Raw genomic sequence first — 15,146 nt, 5'->3', positions numbered from 1 at the left:
ATGCTCTGTATTTTAAGTCCGTTAAAGGAGCCAAGGGGTTTTTTTTTTTTTGGGGGGGGGGGGGGAGGGTACACCTTTAAATGCCTAAAAGTCATTTACTGCTAGAAAGCCAGATTTGTGGCGAGCCTCTAGAAATCTAAGCAGTAGCAAGAATAAAAAACACCTATCAAAACAAAAAGGGAAGTTTTGCCTAGAGAAACTGAGAACGGTCTTGTGACTGAACTTAATGTAGTTTTAAAATGCGTATGCCAGAATATTTTACAAAACCAGCCATGCAGATTTGGAAAAAGAATACTGAGAGAAACTACAATGAATATATAGCCTCACTGCACTTAAAAAATAAGATAATTGATTTAAGCCTTAATATTTGGTTTTGTTCTTGAAGATATGTTAGACAGCATCCAGACCACAACAGTTACTTCCTCCAAACTGCCTTGAATTATGTGTAAAACAACATAAAACTGAGTTTATGCCCTTAGAAACCCAGCCTAGAATAATATACTTTCATATTTCATTAGCAATGTAAGTATTTTATTTCAAATAACACTACTTTTGAAGTCCAGCACAGCAGAACTAGATCAAAAAGCTTCAAAGTCCCCAGAGTTTAAGTATCTAGATACCTCCATGGAAGATGCTCATTTCTGTATTTCAGCTGTCACTATTCACAAACCTGCCCAAAAAGCATACCATCAACATGATTAATTTTCAACATCGTTAATCTTCTAAAACAGAAGAATCCTCAGGTTTGTCCTTATTAATTTGTTTTCATATAACACATACTGATCCCTGGTCTGAAAGGGAGAAGACGACAAATACGCAACATCATTTCTGGTACGTAGGACCACGAGCTGGTCAACGTTACCGGAGAGATGAAACATCTCTCTTCCCCACTGTGATGCCAACATCTCTTCCACTGAAAGCAAGAAGGAGTGCTGGAAAGGGACAGCAACTCGGACTGGCTCTGTTCCCCAATTCAGGGGTCCCTATTTTCCGAGATGTTTCCCCCCCCGCACACTGGGCAGTTTTGCCTCCGTCTTGGTCGGCAGATCTTAACGTCATTGACTATCCATACTCAACGATCCTTGACCGGAGGCAGACTATCGCAAGGGTATGACTTCCATCCCTTCCGCGATTATACCATAATACAGCAAATCCTGCTAAAATCTCGCTTCCAGCGACGATTCAACTTTGAACCTCCCAAAAGAGAGAGATGCACAAACTACCTCCCAAGAACATCAAGCGAGCGTTCCCAGCACTTCCAGCACTTTCAACATTTTTCAAATGTCAGATATTTTAAGAGCACAAAAGAACATTAAAAACACGCTTGCTTCCCCACAGCCAGAGACGACGGCTGTGTGCACCGCTAGATATCAGCAAAACGAGGTCCAAGGCCACACGCAGAATTATTTGGAAGCGGTGCGGTGGGTTCAAAGCGTGGCATGCTCTTAGTGTTTGGAATATTTCTCTCAGCTTATTTTCCAAGTTGTGACCAAATATGTTCACAAATAAAGATAGGTAATAAAAGGACTCATAGCTTGTTATCTAACTGTTCCGGAAATTATGAACTCTTTAATAAGCCTCAGAAGAAAGTTCTTCCTGCACACATCCAATTCCCTCTCCTTCTGGCTGTTTTTCTTCCTCTAGTGACACGTCGGGGTATAGGAAACGTGGCTGCATCATTTCTTCCTAACGTCGTTATGAAGAAATCCATTAGCCATCCAGCAATTCCAGTTATGAGCACATCAAGTAGGGTGTTTCCCAGCCATCCTCTCTCCGGCAGGCAGGGACTCCAGGATCTGCCACCCCAAACATGCCAGACGGGCTATTTCTATGGCGATGACAGCGTAACCGATCCGCATGCTGAACTGGTAGCTTTGGAGGGCTTCAGTTAAACCCATTTAAAAACTAAGCTGCAACACCAGCCAAATGGAAGATTTGCAACTCTAAGCACTGGGTAAGTAGGACTAGCTTGCATTCCTCCCCTGGAAATTAAGTGATGCTAAAAAATAGCACTTAAAGAAAATAATATTTTACATCACAAAAAAAAAAGCCCATAAATCGATTGCAAAGTATCTCAAAGCCAAGTGTATCAAAGCTTAATCTGCTGTTAGTTCACGCCCCACAACTAGAAATAATTAAAAATACCTAAGGCAGATACCTATCTTGAGAAGGTGATTCATGTGATACTTCTCTCACGCCGCAGGAGGAGATAACACCACCGGATCCAGTCTGCTATAACCAGCACATGTTTTTACAGCTGCTAGGACGTATTTGCTAACCAGCCTAAATGTCTGCTTCTAACCGCAAAAAGGCGAGGCAAGCCTTAGGCTTGGAACTGTAGGATAAAACCCTCTTAAGTCCCTGTGATCCCCTTCATTATATATATTTAGAAATAAGAGTTAACAGCTTGTCATGCAGCACTGGACAGTGTCTCTTCCACGATAACATAAGCTTACAGCCTACGTCACGGCGTACGCGCTTTATCGAGCTAATAACTCTAGCTCCCTGCGGCTGAACCCATGCGGCGTTTTCTCTCCCTGCGGGGCTCTCGCCAAACCAACCTAATTGCTAAAATAATTTCGGTCCGTTCCGAAACCGAAAAGCTGCTTCCACCCTCGAAAATCAGCATTCCTCCCCGGCTGTGCGGCAACGGGCAGAGTTAACCGTTTGATCAACTAATGGCTGCCCGTCACTCCGAAAGGATCGTGGAGCCGTTTGCGGCACGGCTATAGCGGCAGAAAGAACTGAGAAATCCGGAGGAACGACTCTTTTATCCCCAGGAGCACGAACCCAGATAAAATCCGGTGAAGGAGACGAGAGGGAGGGGAGGAAGGATTAAAACCCACGGTCGCGTGGATGCCGTAGCTTTCTAAAAGCGGCTGGGCAAAACCCAGCTTAGCAAGGCGCTAATGAAAGCCAGGCACTAACGCCGAGGAGGTGGGGCTCAAAAAAGAGGAGCGGCGATGGCTGTGAAGCCGCCAGTCCGTCGGCTTGTGGGAAGGGAAGAGAAGTTGCCAGGTAGGAACGGGAGAGAAGCAGAGAACGGTTAGAAACGGCCGCAGAAGCTCAGCGGTCTAATCCAAAAGACGAGGAGCAACGTCGATAACGAAGCAGCAGCCGTGTCGGAAAAAGCAATATTCCTATAAACCAACCCGCGGTGTAACAGGCTCGTTGGGAATAAGCCTTTCCCTTATGTAAATCATCAGCGGCCGCGTTCCCTCCAGAGGTCCAGCAGGACGTAGCATCACTGCTGCATACCTGGGTGAGCAAACAAAATAAAGGAATAATAACTACGCTGATGACTCTAACGGGCAGAGGATCAGCACAGCCGTCGGGGCATTCCTGTACTGCAGAAACCCATATACTGCTTTAGAGCAGAGGAGTCAGGAGACTATCTTAAGAGGACCAAGTAAATTGGGGCCAACCTGACAGAGTCGTAACTTCATCCAACGATCCCTCGCTCAGGCGGGCTTGTTCTGCAGGACCACTCCTTGCACCACGCTCTGACTTGTTCCCTTGAGACAGGCCTAGCACGTGGAAAGAACGTCTACCAGATCTTATAAACCTGATAAAATAAGGGCTTTTAATGAGGGATCTTACAAAATAATCTTCCCTGTAGACAGATCTTGAAAATTCACAAGTAGCCCTCCGGCACCATCAGTATTTCTCACGCTAACAGTACAGACATTTTAAAACGTTGATCAGACTACCTAATGGAAAAAAAAAAAAAGCGTACTGGTTTTAGAAGTGATAAGATCAGGTACCATGAGTTCTCATACCAAAAGATATTAAACAGTCACAGTAATTTGGGTTTGTATTTTTTTTTGTTGGTTTTGGGTGGGTTTTGTGGGGGTGGAGCTGCATTTGCAAAGATTTTGCAGAGCGTAAAGATGTATGAAATCTGCTTTTAAAAGCAAGTGTATTATTATCTGTCCTTAGGCATTGCAGAACTCTCATTTCGTGTGAAAATATCTACATTCACAAAAATTTAATGGAGATGGGGATGACAGTACTGCAGCAGAAATCCTGGTGAAACATGCAGATCACCCTTAGTGGTACTGTAACACGACCAAAAAAAAGAAGTGTTTTAGTATAGGTTTTATTTCATGCCATTAATGAAGCAATGTAGCAACCTAATTTAATTTGATCCTGAGAAAGCTTATGCTAGCCTGAATCGCGGCAGCTAAGTTATAAACCACGCAGGGGTACAAGAGCCCAGCAGCCTCTCGCGGGCAGAGTAAAGGGTAATACACCGCCAAAGCAGGAGCACAGCACGTCGGAGCTGCCTCTTCAAAACACCTGCGCGCAAATGGTCACAGCATCTGTACGTATGTAACGCAACCTATCTCACCATCACTTAAATGCAAAATGCATCTTGCAAAAAGACTGCCAAGCACAGCCCCATATGAATTAGGACTCAAGGGGAGTTTGCCAATCTTGGACTATAAAAAGGTAGTGGCTACAGCAGACCAGAACTATATCACATTCCCACCTGTCTAAGCTGGGTTACGGGGATTTCTCGTCCTCCCCGGAGACCACAAAGCGATTTGTAGGAGACAGGTTGTGAGCAGCAGTGCTACAAGCTCTCCTTGCTTTCTGGGTGAGTAGCAAAGAGGGACACATGTTTAGAAACTGGCAGAAGATCCTGGAAAAGAGAGGCACAGCTACCGTGGAGGAGAGCATTATGCAAACAGCACCAGCCCAAATCAGTAAACTTGTATTTTTACTAGCTTACTAAAAGCCAATTTTTGCCAAGTAACCATCTTTCTGGCACTTGTTTTATTAAAAAAAAAAAAAAAGGCCAGGCAGAGGCATAAAATATAAATGCATGCACTTTCATAAGCAACAAGTCCTGTTACTGTAGAATCAGCATAAATAATTCACTAAAATGGGACTTATGTCCCCTAATGGAGGGCACGCACTTAAGGGACACTCAGCAGGCAACGAAGTTTTATATTAACAACTGTTGCATTTCATTTCCACTCTGCCTAAAAAACTACAGAAATCTTTCTGCTCCACATCTTCTTTAGTCAGGCCAAATGGCCAAAAGGCAGAATCAAGCCTCAAGTCAAATTTCAGCCGATTTTATTTCACCTCTCCAGCAAATATAAAACTTTTTGTGGGAGAGGCAGGACACGCACCAGTCTGATAATTAGGCCATAAGGGCTGAAATAATCCTTCCTTCAGATACCTCTGCAAAGCTGCTTGAAGAGATGAAAGTAGCATCAATTGTCCTATTGAAAGTAGTCTGCTTCATCTGTTTTCCAACACTTTGGCACGTGCATGAGCTGGAATACAATGTCTTTCTTTCAAGTGTTAGCAGTTACGTCTACATGAAAGTATCATTTTAGCAAATTTTCCCAGGGAAAAGAGTAATAGCTACATATGGAAGACTTGCCCCAAACTGCTGTCATCCTTCTCTTTCATTTATGTATCTATTTTGTAATTCCAGGCAGCTGATTGACGAATAGTATTGTTGTAGTACTCGCGTTTACAATGCACAACTTCTTCCTTGCATTTGCAAAATTTGGTTCAAGGAGCATCGCATAGCAGCTTTCAAAACAGCGGTGGCTGGCGCATCAAAGTTCAGCCATGCAAACTAACCGTGCATCTACCTGAAAACCCTACACTCTTCAAACGGCCTTTAATCTTCAAAATTAGGATGTGTTCTAAAATATTTTCCGATTACCTTTTTACCGCTCCGCATTTCCGAGCAGATTTCGGGATTTGAGGTTGTCATTAAGTTGCAGCCGGATAAACGAGTTTGGGATGGAGACGGCGCTTGGCGGTGCAAACAACTTCTCAAGGGTAGGACAAGGCATAAGGAGCCTCCAGGACACAAATCCTCACGTCTTTAAGGTGCCTCCGCTACTCTCTCCCACCATACAGGGCTATAACGCTCAATAGGTGCCCACTGCAGCTACTGTAGACAAACAGGATTATTTTGGGATCTAACAAAATCAGGAAGAAAAACAGCATTCATCCTAAGCTGAGACCTAGAGAACAACCGCAGGTGTTTTTTCCCCCCTCTCTAGCTCTTTTTATCTTTTCTCTCATCTAATCGGTGGTGGCTTCCACTCCTCATCACCTCCCTCCTTTCCCCCACCCGCCGCAGCTCGTGTCACCTCTGCACATCAGATCTTCCCCGACCTCACGGCACACGCTCCACATTAAAGGTCAACTGACTTCTAACGAAACAGGGAGGCTCCTAAACCTAGGCCAGGGCAAAATCACGACACTAAAGAAAAAAAAAAGAAGACAGTGTTTTAGACAACTGCAGTTTGCAGTCCAGCGCAAAATTTCTCAATGGGCCCCACCATCCTTCTCCTCCTCGCTCCCCTTTCAAGTGTTTTTAAAAGGAGGAGGATCAACCTGAAAGGATCTTGAGGACTGTAAATAAATTATGGCCCTGTTCATCAATTAGCGCAGCCTGCATTGAAAGGAAAACCACAGCGGGCTCTGTAATCACTCAAAATAAACTCTGCTGATGGGATCACTCCTGCGCCGATGGCTCAATTATTCCTGTGAAGACCGACACAGAACATTAAACATTAACAAAAGTCTAAGCCTGTGTTGCTTTTCTCCCATATAAATCTAATTCAGTAACCTCGTGCTTTTAGTTTCAGGAACCTGGAATTATTGGATCAATTCTTTCCCCTCCTTTCCTTCTTAAACTGAAAAACCTACGCCACTGCATCCATGGAAAAAGTTTGCAAATGGTTCCTTTGCTAAACAGTTAAAATTTTATTATAGGAAGAGATTTTTATCATTTAAAAAAATATATAAGGTTTGAGAGAAATTTATTTATCAAAGCAGGGACAAAGTGTTTTACTGGATTATTCCAGCATCCTAGAAGAGCTTTTTCATTCTTCTAAAACATAGTCTCTAGCAAACTGCTTACGTTTTGTGCAACTGCAAGGAGAATGGTGAAGGCAAAGAAACTCGCTCCAATACAGCTGTAAGGTTTCTTTCATTTCTCATTTTGTATTTGCAATACATTACTTGCTCTTCATAGGTCCGGTGTTCAACAGGACCAGAGATACTCTCACGATCTGCAGCAGTTCTCTGTTATCTCTGTGCAACTGTACTAATCCGAAACAAAATTTCTTTGAGTTTGCTAAAATCTGATCTTTATTTTTGTAACCCGAGTGCTACATATAAACACCTGCAGAGGGCTGAACAATGCCAGCATTTTGCTGTGGATTTACGTATGCTGTGACTAGTTTAGAACGAATGTCCCCAAAGAAAAGCATGTGATTGGGCGTAAAAGAGAAAATTTCACAACACAGAAACAGAATCAGAAAGTAAACAAAACCCAGAAGGCTAGGAAGACTAGGAAATTGAAATCAAAGCTAAACTGAAACTAAGTTGGTCTCCTTCCTAGCAAATCCTCTTCATCCTGGATGTTCAATACCCACTGATCCCAAAGCATCAGCTTCCTCAGCATTAGTAAACTGGGTTTAACCTCGTTAGACTTTACATTTTATTTTAAACAATAACTAAGTATAACAATACCACCTTTCTTACAAAAGAAACATCTCCTTCACTGCTAAAGGTTCAGTAAGAACAAATTGATCTTTTTAATTTACAAGAAAATGTAATTATATGTACCAAAGGCACCAAAGCACTTTTACTCTTGGTTAACCACCTTGTACCAAGTGAGAGTGCATCTTGAAAGCATTTTGAAACTTAACTGGTAAGAAAACTAGCTGCTTGTCTTCAGGATTCTTGTCCAGGGGCTGAAAGAATAACTTTAATTCTTAAACTTACTTTCAAACACAGAGGAATTCCAATCTGTGTGCACAAACAAAGAGGCACAATTTGACTTGATACAGAATTCCACCTAGTTCTAGATAAGCTTTTATTTACTGCCACGTGGAAAAGGCCGCTCAAGCAAAAGAAGTGATGTTTGTCCTCAAGTCATCTGCCAAGAGAAAGGGTTACATTATAGTTTTTTTGAACTAAATACTACATAACTAAACATTGTTTAGTTATCTTGAACTAAATGCTGCTTTTCTTCTATGTCCCGCACAGGGAGCATAGCACATCTGCTGACTTTTAGGAACCAGCTTCCCAAACCTATCTGGAATTGCCCCTGAATATTTTCTTCTTAGTTTGTCACTTAACAGGACATTTAATTGGGTATTGAAAGGTGGCTGGAAGTGCTCTAACAACAGGAACTCATCTGAACCAAAGAGCAGCTTGAGCAATCACGCTGTTTTAAGACTGACAAAGAAAAATAATCCCCAAAGAAACAAAAAAGTATCAGAAAACAAACTGTTCAACAAAGAAAATTACAATTTCCTTATCTGGCTTTTGGCCCATTTTAAGAAAGGCTACAGAAGAATATATTCAGATAAACTTACAACAACTAATGATAATTAGAGGAACTAGCGATAAACACAGAGAGAAGAGTTGCTGACAAAACACTATATAATGACCACTTCCTAAAAGCAATGCTTCAAAAGTAAGCAGTTTACAATGCACACGATACATTTACCCTAATGAATAGCTCTCTGACAGTTCACACACTTCAAGTCTTAGATTTAGTAAATGAAATTAAGGCCCCAATACTTTTTACCTATTTTTTTCAGCTACTCATATAAATCTTCTCCATAAACTAGAAGAATGTGAACAATTTGAACAGCAAAGTAAGCCTTCTCCTTAGAGCACCTGAGAGAAAAGGGATGTTTCAAGAGAATATTTTCTCCCAATATAATTTTGTTTCAGAATCACTTAAAAAAAAACCAACAACAAAAAACACTTTTTTTTTTTTTAAGGTGGGTTGACTAACCTGAATTAGCTAGCCCCAGCTATAAACAGCAGCATGGGTGGCATAGCTCTGATTTTCAACCTGAGCCGAGCATGCAGAACAGCTGACGCTAATGCAAAAGCATCTGAGCTGCTTTCAGCTCCAGCCCCAGCCCACCTGGACTTGGGTTACCTGTTAAAGTAAAGTTAAAAGGTGCTTTTATCAGAAGCACCCTGAGACCCTTGTCTCCTGGGCCACCTCTTCTCCTGGGCTTCTCCGGGTGCATGGGGGAAAATGACCTTCTCCCTCCGGATGAGTTTGCTGCTGGGCTTAGCTCGCTGCGCGGTCACACAAGCATAAGCAAGTCCTTCCCCTTGCGGTGGCAGCAGCGAGTCGTTAGAGCAGCTGAGCTCTATGTTGACACCATACCTCGAGTTTCCTAATCTTTATTTCTATTTTTAACTTGAGTCATCCCCTCCGTTTCTTGTCGGGGAAACGGCTGCAGAGAACAACTGGAGACAACCGAGAACCCCATCGGGCCAATTTTCCTGGCAAAAGTCATCTCCAGGCCCACGGCAAGCGTGCAAGGGGCAGCAGATAGGCTCTCAAACACCACCCCGAAACAGGCGTCTCAAGAGAGCTGAAGGGGAACTAGGCTGCCTTCCTTTTTCCTGTGCCCTGTGTCTCCCAGCTGAGACGGCTCTTACTGCACACTGTCGAGGTGGCTACCTGGTTACCAAAAGGACTGCCGTCCTCCTGTCCTCCCGCTGTGGCTCCCGTAAACCGGATGAAGTCCCAGCCAGCACCTCCCGTCCCTAAAAAGTCAAAAGGGAGAAGCCCAGCTATTAATCAGAGGTGCAAGAGATTCAATACGCAGGGGAACAGGCGAACACATGGGGAAGAGGGAATCGAAGGACTTTTGTCCTGCTGCAAGCAACTCGCACTGGGACCCACAGCCTGGAGTTGGAAGTTGGCTAAGCAGGAACCTGTCCGTGCTAACCCATGGGAGAATCACTCATAAGACAAGTGGTACGTAGGGCTGCAGGTCCTGCCTACAGCCATGGGCTAACTCGAGCAAAGATGCAGAGCCTCAACCGAATGGGGGGGACCATTCCTTTCTTCTGCAAGGCAACGTGACTATTCGATAGAGCAGCTGAGAGCGCTCACTCGGATGCTCTCGATTCGGAGATCTTTGACATAAACTGCTACAACCCACATCTTTCAGGGAAAGGCTCGAATCCAGTCCCTTCTCCGAGCAGTGGCTGATGCACTTGATACTAGACCTAACATGCACTTTCCTGAGCAGCAAGGGCAGTTTGAATCTTCTCAGGCCGAAGAAAACGCAGGACCCAAAGCACAAGCTGTGCAAGGCGCCAAGCCACGTGCAACAGCATGAAGCAAGTTTTTGAGGCTTTTTTTTTTAATTGAATTGACTCGTCGATTTGGCGTGTCTTAGAGTTTAGCTGGACATTCAGAGCCATGCTCCTGGACTTAGGCAACAAGATAGGGCCTAGATCAAGGACTTAAGCTTTCTCCTTCATTTAAATAACTGATGTGAACATCAGAAATGAAGCTACTTTTGCCATTCTCTGTATAAAGTATTTTTACATGCTTTCTAAACACTTTCTGTACTCCAGATTACTTGGACAAGGTAAGTTCATTGCAAATGCAATGACTGAATTTTAAAGAATACGCAGGCAGGACTCTACAGATGAGAAGTATCAAAGGCATCAGAGAAATCAGTTCCCTAAAGGCCTCCAGAAAGTGAAGTCGGACAAACTCGGGTGCAGATTTAAGCATGGCAACACACGCAGCAGATTTTCACAGCTCAAACTAACAAGCTGGACTCACGGTCCAGAAAACAAAGCCTCCGATAACAACGTAAGTACATCTAAAATCAAGCTTCATCAATGATTGCAGTATTCACAGGTAGCTGATGGGATTTATGAATTACCACGCGACTCCTGTTGCCAGGGGAGACACCAGTACAACCACCCCCTCCCAACACAGTCCAGGCAGCCAGCTGTGAGAACCTGTTCCTCACTACACCCAGCAGCAACAGCCCAGAACAGCCTGTCAGCCTTATCTGATCGCGGATAACCCACGCATCTCAGCTTGTGGTTTTTTGAAACCTTGCTTGCCCTCAAGTTTGTTGAGTTCAACAAACAGGGGCAGAAAGGCCGATTTCCGCCCCCCCTCTCCCCCCACAACCGAACGGCTTTAGAGCAAACTTTTCTCGCTCATGGAAAATAAAAGCGTTACCCACCTGCTGCTCCTCCAGCACGATAGGCAATGCATGAGCTAATCCAGCCCGGAGCGGGCCATGCTGTATTTCCCCTCCTCTTCCTCGGCCCTTAACACTGGAGACGCTCGCTTAGGAAGTGCTTTAACCTTTGTGCATGGTGAGAGGGGAGGAGGTTCCCTCTTCGGCTTAAACCCACTGGCCTACGTTACTTCATCGACCAGCACGAAAAGCCAGGCCAGCAGCAAACACCCGCACGCTACGGAGGAGTCTGTAAATAACTTTGCTCCTTCCTTACCTCTCGGGAAAAAAAGGGAGTTTCAGGGGAGAGACTTCTCCTGAACAGCCTTCATAAGCAGCGGGACCTTGCGTTAATGATTCATCCGGTAATGCCATAAGCAGCTGAGCTTTACTTTAAAAAAAAAATAAAAAATAAAAAAGCCTCTTTTTTACAGCCGAAGCTTGCTCTCCCCATCCTAGTAAAAATAAATACGCAAGTATTTATACACACACACATTTTCGTTGTATGCTGTATACTGTATATGTATGCAAACACAAAACCAGCCACTCCAGGCACTGTTGTTTGGTTTTCACGCAAAAGTCCAGCAACAATTTAGTTAAATTGAGCACTATAAATCTATTAGAAAGCTTACAGATTAAAGCATTCAGTTCAAGAGAGGTTTAAGAGGAGAGGGAAAGGCGGTCACGTCCGAAACCACACACGCAGGATCCCGTACAGGCCCGGAAAGGCTTGGCTGTAGATCTGTTGAAGACCCTGCTTAGGGGTGAAGTTTTATTCCTGCTTTTTCGGCCCACTGAGGGGATTTCTGTGGTTTCTCAGAGCGAAGCCCCGTGACTCGTTGCCCCGCCGGTGCCTCCTCCCTCCACAGCCGGAGGATCCAGGGGGTCGACGCTGCGGCACACCGAGCGCGCCACAGGCACGCGGCACTGGCTCTCCCTCTTCCCAGCTGCTCAAAATCACGTTAAAAGACCCTAAAAACACCACGCTGCTCTCCGGCTGCTGTGTTTTCACACGAGGGGGGGGTTGCAGCTGCCGCAGGGGTATGAAGCGAGGGTTAAGATGGGGTAGGGAGAGGCGCACGAGGAGCTTCTCCCCGACTTCGAGGCCGGGGGCCATTGCCCCACCGGGCACCTCAACGCCGTTCGCCGGCACGTCGCAAACACGGCCACCAAACCTACAAACCCAAGGAAATTCAACCCCCGCCTAACGCTCAGCAGCGACGAGGAAAACGCCTTCGACCGAGACGCATCGGAGGCTGACAGACCCCAGCAGGACGAGGCCGCCCGCCCCGGAGAAAAATCTGCTCTTCGGGCAGCCGCCTCTCCTGTCGCTGGCAGCCTACCTGGCTTTTATTGGTGACTAACGTTTGAACGCTGCCAAGAAAAACCGAAAGCAAAAAAAAGTTTTAAAAAATTGCAGTTTAGACCTCTCCTCCCTTCCCGCACGCAGCCCGTGGCCAAAATCTAAATACTCTTTTTAACCAGGACGGGGTCGCCCGGACCCCGAGAGCTGCTCGCTCGGGGAAGGCAGGCAGCGGATATTAGCAGCCGATTTTTTAACCTTTTTGAATTTAATCTTGCTGCCTGCAAGCCAGACGTTACGCTTAAGGCAAAGCGAGGCAGCACCGAGGCCTTTGAGGAGCTGAAGGCAGCTTTCTGCGCCCGAGCTTTTCGTCCGCGCCCCAGCCTATCTTCTGCGAGCTGAACTTCCTTCAAATTAAAAGCTGCCTTTCGACTTCCTCCGGGCTATCGGCGCCGGAGCCCGGCTCGCCGACAGCCCCTTCTCCCACTCTTTTTGAGCCCAGAAGAGGCGCTCCGCCTCTTGGGAAGCGCCTACAAACACCCCGCCGAAAGGTTCGTGGGGCGCCGAGCCGCCGCCGCTCACCGGCCGTGCGCCGCGCTGGAGCGCTGCACCGTCCCCAGCCGCGTTTGCTCGCCTCGCTGCCCGAGTACGTCAGCAGCCGCGAGGAGGAGGAGGAGGAGGAGGAGGAGGAGAGAGACGGGGAAGGCCAGTCCGGCTGGAGGGGGGCCCGCGACTCCCCCGGGTGCGATAAGAGAGCGCCAAGGCCGGGCATGGCCGTCGCGCGCCCCGCAAGCGGCCGCGGCTTGGAGATGGGCAGGGGAAGGTCCCACCGTGCGTGACACCCCCCCACCGCGGACAGGAGCACAACATGGAGCTGTCAACCGCCCAGGAGCTCTACCACCGGTTCCTATAGCGGGGGCACCTTTCAAGCTTGGCTTTTAACGGCAAAACAAAAATTGATACATGGGGAAAAAAAAAAAAAAAAGATGTTTTATAGCAGCAAAATTCAAGACTAGCGATTCTTTGGCATTTAGTCAAATAACCCGCAGTGAAGCCTCACGTTGCTATCGCTTTTGAAAGCACGGAGAAAGCATTACGCTACGAAACGGAAGAGTTAATGCCGAGAGGAAGGATTCATTTTTCCATATATGAATATCAGGGGTTAAATTCTCCCTTGAAAGCAGGCTAATATTTCGCCACGTAAAAACAAACAAACAAAGAAAAGTTCTCAGTCGCAAAGCCCCAGCACGAGTTTAGCTCACTCGATTGCCACAGGGTGCCAGGTGAGTCAAACGGCTGCAACCAGCAGCAAGTCCCTACGGTTGTTGTCCTCCCTAACCTTTATCCCAGACGACACACCAGGGACTAGGAACATACAGCCCTGGATGAGCTGGCCTCTCCCAAGCACGTAAATATATACACTACTATCGCATGAATGACATCCTGCCCATAAAAACGGAGTGGAAAAGCTGAACAGCAGAGGAAGGTGTGGAGCTTCCTTGGTGAGCACAAGAGGGACTGAAGGACATCCACCAGCCAGCTCATTGCGGGAAGGTGGGGAGATCCAGCTCAGAGCTGCTCGGCGTGTTAGGGGCAGCAAAGGAGCTATTACTTAACAAGGAAAGGAACCACAACACTAAGATTTTAGACGATACGTACTGATACTAATATATTCAACATGCAAAATTGACTCCGATACTGGTAAAATCCCCTCCCCTTTTGGTGCAAGACTTTGACTACATTGTCATCTCCATACAATTCAGTGCAAAATGCAATACAGAGCAGACCAAGGCCACCGCTTGGCGAGACCGAGGGGAGCAACAGCACTGGCAGAGCGTTCTCCATATCCATCCAGACTTACGTGAGAGCAGACAGTCTGCACAACCTTCTGGCAGCTGTAAGCTAAAGGGATGTTGTCCAGAAGTGAATTCAGAGCCATATTAAGTGGCCTGCTTTCACTTCATGGATGAAATAATGTGGAAAAAAAACCAGACAGCAGCATTAACTAAAAGTAGCATCAGGTTTTTGAACTCCATCCCAGAGACAGAGCCTTTGCCAGTAATACCTAGGAATCTGCAGAACCACATCGAAGAACTACCGAGTAGAAGAAGTACTTCCAGAAGCTGCATCCAGAAATCCCTTCATACTAACATTGTTATACCGGAGGGTAATATTTTTTAATAAGAGTAGTATTTTTCATAGATATGTACCTCTGGCATGGCCCATCAATCCTTGCTCCCGACAGACTTGTAGACAGCCAGATAGTCAGGTATCAAATGCTGTAATTTGCTCATGGTCTGCTCCTCCATAAAGTAAGGAGGCCAAAAATGTCCATAGGTTTGTCACTAACCTTCAAAGATTCGGAAGGAGAGATGCCCAGAGAAGGGGTTAAGAATAAATCGTAGATTAAATTTTTAAGCTTACCATGTTAGTGTGTGGTGATGTAACATGACTGACTTGCTGGCAAGCAGCTCTGTAGGAAAGGACCAGGGGGTCCTGGGGAACAAGTTGGCCATAAGTCAATAATTAGGTCAAACCACATCCTCAGCTGCGTTAGCCACAGTGTAACCAGCAGGTCAAGGGAAGTATTTTTTTTTTCCCTTACCCAGCACTCATGAGGCTATGTGTAGACACTGTCCACTCTGGGGCCTCACAGTAAGAGAGATGTCCACAAACTGGAGCAAGGCCAGCACAATGCCACGGTGATGGTTGGGCTGGAGGCCAGCGCATACGAGGAGAGGCTGCAGGAGCTGGGCTGGTTCAGCCCAGACACAGGACAGCAAAGGGTGAATCCATCTGCATCTTCCACTGCCCAAAGGGGTTACAGA

The 15,146-nt window shown here is 45.9% G+C and overlaps 1 protein-coding gene across 17 annotated transcripts in view; it reads right to left on the bottom strand.

Moving 5' to 3' along the window:
* SGMS1 (sphingomyelin synthase 1) overlaps positions 1-15,146 on the bottom strand; it is a 98,381-nt gene that overhangs the window by 22,793 nt on the left and 60,442 nt on the right. For 2 of the 17 annotated variants that reach the window (XM_064513555.1, XM_064513559.1), the window contains one exon: positions 9,482-9,567. The exons of 9 other annotated variants lie outside the window; for them this stretch is intronic. The gene's annotated coding sequence lies outside the window, so the exon portion shown is untranslated. Of the gene's footprint in view, positions 1-3,425; positions 3,558-3,600; positions 3,671-5,689; positions 5,972-9,481; positions 9,568-11,018; positions 11,183-12,900; positions 12,986-15,146 lie in introns of those variants that run through there. 6 more of the 17 variants (XM_064513561.1, XM_026097387.2, XM_026097392.2 and 3 more) reach the window with 6 other exon arrangements.

The sequence above is a fragment of the Dromaius novaehollandiae genome, chromosome 6 (genome assembly GCF_036370855.1).
Source record: "Dromaius novaehollandiae isolate bDroNov1 chromosome 6, bDroNov1.hap1, whole genome shotgun sequence".
Taxonomy (NCBI): Eukaryota; Metazoa; Chordata; class Aves; order Casuariiformes; family Dromaiidae; genus Dromaius; species Dromaius novaehollandiae.
Note: the sequence above shows the minus strand (reverse complement) of the source record. Positions and strands in the feature narration are given on the sequence as shown.